Source organism: Trichomycterus rosablanca, chromosome 14 (genome assembly GCF_030014385.1).
Source record: "Trichomycterus rosablanca isolate fTriRos1 chromosome 14, fTriRos1.hap1, whole genome shotgun sequence".
In the NCBI taxonomy this organism is placed as follows: domain Eukaryota; kingdom Metazoa; phylum Chordata; class Actinopteri; order Siluriformes; family Trichomycteridae; genus Trichomycterus; species Trichomycterus rosablanca.
The window spans coordinates 28,364,133-28,371,559 of NC_086001.1; positions in this window are offsets into that span (position 1 = coordinate 28,364,133).

Sequence of the window (7,427 nt, forward strand, 5' to 3'; positions counted from 1 at the left end):
GAGAGTGGGGACGGTTGCAACAAGGGGCAGTTGTAACATTATTAATCACAATAATCACAATATTAATAAAAAGGCTTGTTATAACATTCGATATACAGTGTATCACAAAAGTGAGTACACCCCTCACATTTCTGCAAATATTTCATTATATCTTTTCATGGGACAACACTATAGACATGAAACTTGGATATAACTTAGAGTAGTCAGTGTACAGCTTGTATAGCAGTGTAGATTTACTGTCTTCTGAAAATAACTCAACACACAGCCATTAATGTCTAAATAGCTGGCAACATAAGTGAGTACACCCCACAGTGAACATGTCCAAATTGTGCCCAAATGTGTCGTTGTCCCTCCCTGGTGTCATGTGTCAAGGTCCCAGGTGTAAATGGGGAGCAGGGCTGTTAAATTTGGTGTTTTGGGTACAATTTTCTCATACTGGCCACTGGATATTCAACATGGCACCTCATGGCAAAGAACTCTCTGAGGATGTGAGAAATAGAATTGTTGCTCTCCACAAAGATGGCCTGGGCTATAAGAAGATTGCTAACACCCTGAAACTGAGCTAAAGCATGGTGGCCAAGGTCATACAGCGGTTTTCCAGGAGAGGTTCCACTCGGAACAGGCTTCGCCAGGGTCGACCAAAGAAGTTGAGTCCACATGTTCGGCGTCATATCCAGAGGTTGGCTTTTAAAAATAGACACATGAGTGCTGCCAGCATTGCTGCAGAGGTTGAAGACGTGGGAGGTCAGCCTGTCAGTGCTCAGACCATACGCCGCACACTGCATCAACTCGGTCTGCATGGTCGTCATCCCAGAAGGAAGCTGACGCACAAGAAAGCCCGCAAACAGTTTGCTGAAGACAAGCAGTCCAAGAACATGGATTACTGGAATGCCCTGTGGTCTGACGAGACCAAGATAAACTTGTTTGGCTCAGATGGTGTCCAGCATGTGTGGCGGCGCCCTGGTGAGAAGTACCAAGACAACTGTATCTTGCCTACAGTCAAGCATGGTGGTGGTAGCATCATGGTCTTGGGCTGCATGAGTGTTGCTGGCACTGGGGAGCTGCAGTTCATTGAGGGAAACATGAATTCCAACATATACTGTGACATTCTGAAACAGAGCATGATCCCCTCCCTTCGAAAACTGGGCCTCATGGCAGTTTTCCAACAGGATAACGACCCCAAACACAACCTCCAAGATGACAACTGCCTTGCTGAGGAAGCTGAAGGTAAAGGTGATGGACTAAACCCAATTGAGCACCTGTGGCGCATCCTCAAGTGGAAGGTGGAGGAGTTCAAGGTGTCTAACATCCACCAGCTCCGTGATGTCATCATGGAGGAGTGGAAGAGGATTCCAGTAGCAACCTGTGCAGCTCTGGTGAATTCCATGCCCAGGAGGGTTAAGGCAGTGCTGGATAATAATGGTGGTCACACAAAATATTGACACTTTGGGCACAATTTGGACATGTTCACTGTGGGGTGTACTCACTTATGTTGCCAGCCATTTAGACATTAATGGCTGTGTGTTGAGTTATTTTCAGAAGACAGTAAATCTACACTGCTATACAAGCTGTACACTGACTACTCTAAGTTATATCCAAGTTTTATTTCTATAGTGTTGTCCCATGAAAAGATATAATAAAATATTTGCAGAAATGTGAGGGGTGTACTCACTTTTGTGATACACTGTATATACTGTACAGTGTATCACAAAAGTGAGTACACCCCTCACATTTCTGCAGATATTTAAGTATATCTTTTCATGGGACAACACTGACAAAATGACACTTTGACACAATGAAAAGTAGTCTGTGTGCAGCTTATATAACAGTGTAAATTTATTCTTCCCTCAAAATAACTCAATATACAGCCATTAATGTCTAAACCACCGGCAACAAAAGTGAGTACACCCCTTAGTGAAAGTTCCTGAAGTGTCAATATTTTGTGTGACCACCATTATTTCCCAGAACTGCCTTAACTCTCCTGGGCATGGAGTTTACCAGCGCTTCAAAGGTTGCCACTGGAGCTGGCGGATATTCGAGACTTTGCGCTCCTCCACCTTCCGCTTGAGGATGCCCCAAAGATGTTCTATTGGGTTTAGGTCTGGAGACATGCTTGGCCAGTCCATCACCTTTACCCTCAGCCTCTTCAATAAAGCAGTGGTCATCTTAGAGGTGTGTTTGGGGTCATTATCATGCTGGAACACTGCCCTGCGACCCAGTTTCCGGAGGGAGGGGATCATGCTCTGCTTCAGTATTTCACAGTACATATTGGAGTTCATGTGTCCCTCAATGAAATGTAACTCCCCAACACCTGCTGCACTCATGCAGCCCCAGACCATGGCATTCCCACCACCATGCTTGACTGTAGGCATGACACACTTATCTTTGTACTCCTCACCTGATTGCCGCCACACATGCTTGAGACCATCTGAACCAAACAAATTAATCTTGGTCTCATCAGACCATAGGACATGGTTCCAGTAATCCATGTCCTTTGTTGACATGTCTTCAGCAAACTGTTTGCGGGCTTTCTTGTGTAGAGACTTCAGAAGAGGCTTCCTTCTGGGGTGACAGCCATGCAGACCAATTTGATGTAGTGTGCGGCGTATGGTCTGAGCACTGACAGGCTGACCCCCCACCTTTTCAATATCTGCAGCAATGCTGACAGCACTCCTGCGCCTATCTTTCAAAGACAGCAGTTGGATGTGACGCTGAGCACGTGCACTCAGCTTCTTTGGACGACCAACGCGAGGTCTGTTCTGAGTGGACCCTGCTCTTTTAAAACGCTGGATGATCTTGGCCACTGTGCTGCAGCTCAGTTTCAGGGTGTTGGCCATCTTCATGTAGCGCAACAATTCGTCTTTTAAGATCCTCAGAGAGTTCTTTGCCATGAGGTGCCATGTTGGAACTTTCAGTGACCAGTATGAGAGAGTGTGAGAGCTGTACTACTAAATTGAACACACCTGCTCCATATGCGCACCTGAGACCTAGTAACACTAACGAGTCACATGACATTTTGGAGGGAAAATGACAAGCAGTGCTCAATTTGGACATTTAGGGGTGTAGTCTCTTAGGGGTGTACTCACTTTTGTTGCCGGTGGTTTAGACATTAATGGCTGTATATTGAGTTATTTTGAGGGAAGAATAAATTTACACTGTTATATAAGCTGCACACAGACTACTTTTCATTGTGTCAAAGTGTCATTTTGTCAGTGTTGTCCCATGAAAAGATCTACTTAAATATCTGCAGAAATGTGAGGGGTGTACTCACTTTTGTGATACACTGTATATCCTTTTACTGGTAGTAGTACTTTTACAGCCACATTAATAAGTGAAAACCCTATCTGTACACAAATACCAGGCCCAAAAAAAGTCTTTGCAAAATTATGTTAAAGAATGATTTTACTACATATCGATGAATGTTGCAACTGCCCTGTTATGGGTCTATTCAAGTATTATTTTTTACAAATTTTTTTCGCAAAACGAAAACGAAGCAAGACACGTTGAAGGTAAGCACACTTATTTTATTGCAAATAGTAACAGAAGTAGCATAGATCAATGCCTTCAGAAATGTTACACTCTTCTTTGCTCATGTGTTCCATGCGTGTTGCGACATGCACAAATTTAAAGTTCAGCAAGAGTCAAAGTAATTAAACACTTTACGAAGCTGTAAATGTGGTCTGCATTACAGGAGCGAGGAGGGTAGCAGTTTTTATACTACCATGCAGAAATGGTCAAGAATCCATGCAGTACAGGTGCAGCAGATGGAAATTGGGTTAAAACTCCACTCATCAGAAACTTAAGACAACTCAAACCCCTTGCATGGCTGCTACAGGCAACACATATGATGTCTGCATTCACCTAGAAACAAAAATAGCAAGATTTACAATACAAAAAAGGTGCACTGTAGAAATTCTACAAGTAGTAGAAGGAAGTGTCCTTATAACTGTGTGCATTGGTGTGTGTGTGTGCACTGCTGCAACAAAACACTTCATCTGGAAAATACACTTTGTATTACTTATATTTAACTTTCAACTAAATGTCTTAAGATTCGAATGAGGTTTAAGTTTTTGAGAAATGTAACATCGACAAAAAAGCCTGTGCTTCCCTCCAGCTAAAAGAAAGCAGTGTAAACTCACTTCCACTGCATAAGCTTAATAAAGCACCTGAACTAAGGATGCAGTGTGAGAGCTCTGCTGCAGCTGGCCAACATAATGCTCCATTTGGGTCACGGTCATCAGTTGGGCCCAAATAGTATAGCTAACCTTTTTTTATTTTTTTTATTTACTCTATCAGCTGGCTAACAGAGCTTCTGTCTGTATCACACACATACCAACAGTTTCTGTAATATTCAGAAGTGTTTAAGCACTGTGATATACTGCATTTTGAGTTTCCTTTTAATTAACCGTCAGTTGTTTGTTAAATTTTTACCATTTGTCTCTCCGGAATGCCTGAATCCTAAATTATAGCTGTAGTATCTCATTGTTTGAGCACTGTGATATGCTACAGTAATTTGCACAGATCTGAAAGAAGTTTACACTGCTGCTTTCACTTAACCACAAGGGTTTTTGTGAAAGTTTATTACTCAGCATGCCAGTGATGGAACTAACAAAGCAGCCAGAACTCATTCATTTGTAAGTAGTACTGCAATTTTGAGTTATGCAATGAAGTTCAGCTCTGCATTCTTTGTAAATGAGCAGTAAAATTGAGCATTGATGACCTTCCTTCACTGACTGGTGCAGCATGTCCACTAGAACATGCTTTGCTCACCTTACTATCAAACATTTGTTCCATTGAAACAGCAGGATCTGAGATTACCAAGCTGTATGGAGTTCTGTTAGTATACCATCATCTTAGTAAAAGTGAGAAGTCTAATTAAATGATAACCATGGTAACAAAGTTTTAATCTTATGATGTGACGGCTTGAGATTTGATGAGCACTTTTGAAACAGGAAATGTAACAGGCAACGTTTATTCCAAACTTTTTGTTTAATGTTAACATTCATCTGCCATTTCAGAATGATCTACAGCTGTTAACATCTGCTGAGTGAGTGTGTTGGAGGCTCAGGAGGAAGCATTGCAGAGTTACGATTATTGGTTAAACTGTCCAATCGAAATTTAATTCACATTTAGCAAATGCTGTTGTGCTTGTTATTAATTGATAATTTAAGACTGAAAGCAAACCTAAGCTGGTCATTGTATGTGGGCCATAAAATTGAGCTCATATCACAGTTCAAAAACAGAAATCTATTCACCAGTAGAAACTATAACAGCATTAAGGAAAAAACTATAAATAAGATGATTCATTATAGGCAGTCAAGTTAACAACCATACAAATGACCAAGAGAACTTACCAAAGGTGACCAGGATTGGGATTTGGAGTTTCAGCATCCATTTCCAAGTGCTGTCAAACAAATGAAATTCAGTCACTAATAAAGAAAGAAGAAAAAAAGGGAGTAATTGTAATTATTGTAATCAGTTTGTTCAATTGAAAGGGAAATGGTCATGAAAGGATGCACATGGTCAGCAACAATACTCAAACAGTCTGTGACATTCTATTTACACAAGGCAGGCTGGGTTTATGGATTCAAGCTGTGTCAAATTCTGACCCTACCATCTGTGTACCTCAGCAGAAATTATGTTTCATCAGACCAGGCTATGTTTTCTCAGTCTTCAACTGTCCAGTTTTGATGAGCCTGTGCCCACTACAGCCTCTTTGCATACTTTGGGTCTATTTATATCAATTCATTCATTCATTACTTGAATACCACAGACTATTTGAGTGTTGTTGCTGACCATGTGCACCCTTTCATGACCAGTTTACCATCTTGTAATGACTTCCAGCGTTATTTGATTTTATGAACATGAGTTTAGTGTTCTTTAGTGGGCTTCCTAGTTACCAGGTTTTAATCCAGTAGAGCACCTACCAAAAAAATAAATAAAAAGAAAAGGGAAAAAAAGGCCAGACTGCCCCCCCCAACCCTCCCCCATGTTTACGTGGCTCTGAACATGCAGCCAAATAAACATGGGCGTTTCTGCAGCCCTGCACAAAGTCTGTATTTCCATCTAGCACAGGGGTGCACAACTCCAGTCCTGGAGGGTTGGTCTCCAGCAAAGTTTGGGAGTTGCCCTACTAAAATACACCCACTTTGTCTGGTAATTAACTGATAAGTTAAATCAGGTGTGTTTGAGTAGGGCAACTACCAAGCTTTGCTGGAGACCAACCCTCCAGGACTGGAGTTGTGCACCCCTGCGCTAGCCTAGAATAACTAATATGCGTGACCCTGTGACTGAGGGGCCTCTATCAATCTGCTAAATGTGAATCACATGATCTGATCAGCTGATCTCAGGATCAGCAAAGTTAGATTAACAAATTCTAATCTCTTAGATCAATCAAAACAAATGACTAAAACTGAGTATTTGGCAGTGATTTGTGCTCAGGTAGGCTGAGAACCAAAACATTTCAGATTTATACACAGGAGTTACCTACATGCACCCTGTGTGCCTAGGAGTCATGAACCAACTTCTTTCTCTTCAGCGGAAGTGAGGTCCTTTCACTAGAAGGGTGTCTGTATTTACTGCCAAAGATCTCACAACCAATGTCTGGAAGAGACCAGTCATCTGATTCTCCACAACCGCCTAAGTTCTGCAAACAGGACAAAGAAATTGCATATAATTGTTCAGGCATTAGAAAACATTTGATAATGAGTAAAGGGAGCTGTTGACGTCACATTAAATGAACGCATGAACATGAAGCTATGAAATGAAGACAAGAAGCTACCCTGTTACTAAAAAAATGTATATATTTGATGGAAAATGGAAAAAACGCCAAAAACCATCCTAAATTTATGGGTACATTCAATGCCCAATGTTGGCATTCATATTTTGTTCTGAATATTTTCACTAAAAGATTTACAGCTTCAGGAAAAACTATGGGTCTGTCAGAGAGCAATCCAGCTTAAACCCAGTTACTAATATTGGCGTGACACCGACTACAGGAGGACAACCTGCCTTTGATCAAAATACATGTTCTTATACTAACGCATCTAATCTCATATGCTCTTAATACTTGCATGCATAAGCACGTGTAGTTTGGTTAACACGATAAGCATGCATATGCCTTAGGCAAGAACACCTAATTTCATCATTTTAAATCATGTTGCCATTTAATTTCAATTAGAAAAACTGATAAGGAATCAGGTATGTTTCTGCTTAGTTGATGTTTAAACCTGCAGCCACACTAGCCATTTATGGATAAGACTGGAGAACCATCTTACGATATATAAGCGTTAAAGAATTCCACTAGCATTCAATGAGGGAGAGAACAACTTTGTCTTAGAAACGACCAAATACGTTGAACTTAAAGTGAAATATTTACAGACATTAGCTATAGGTGGCATGAAATGGAGTCCAGTGATTACCAATCC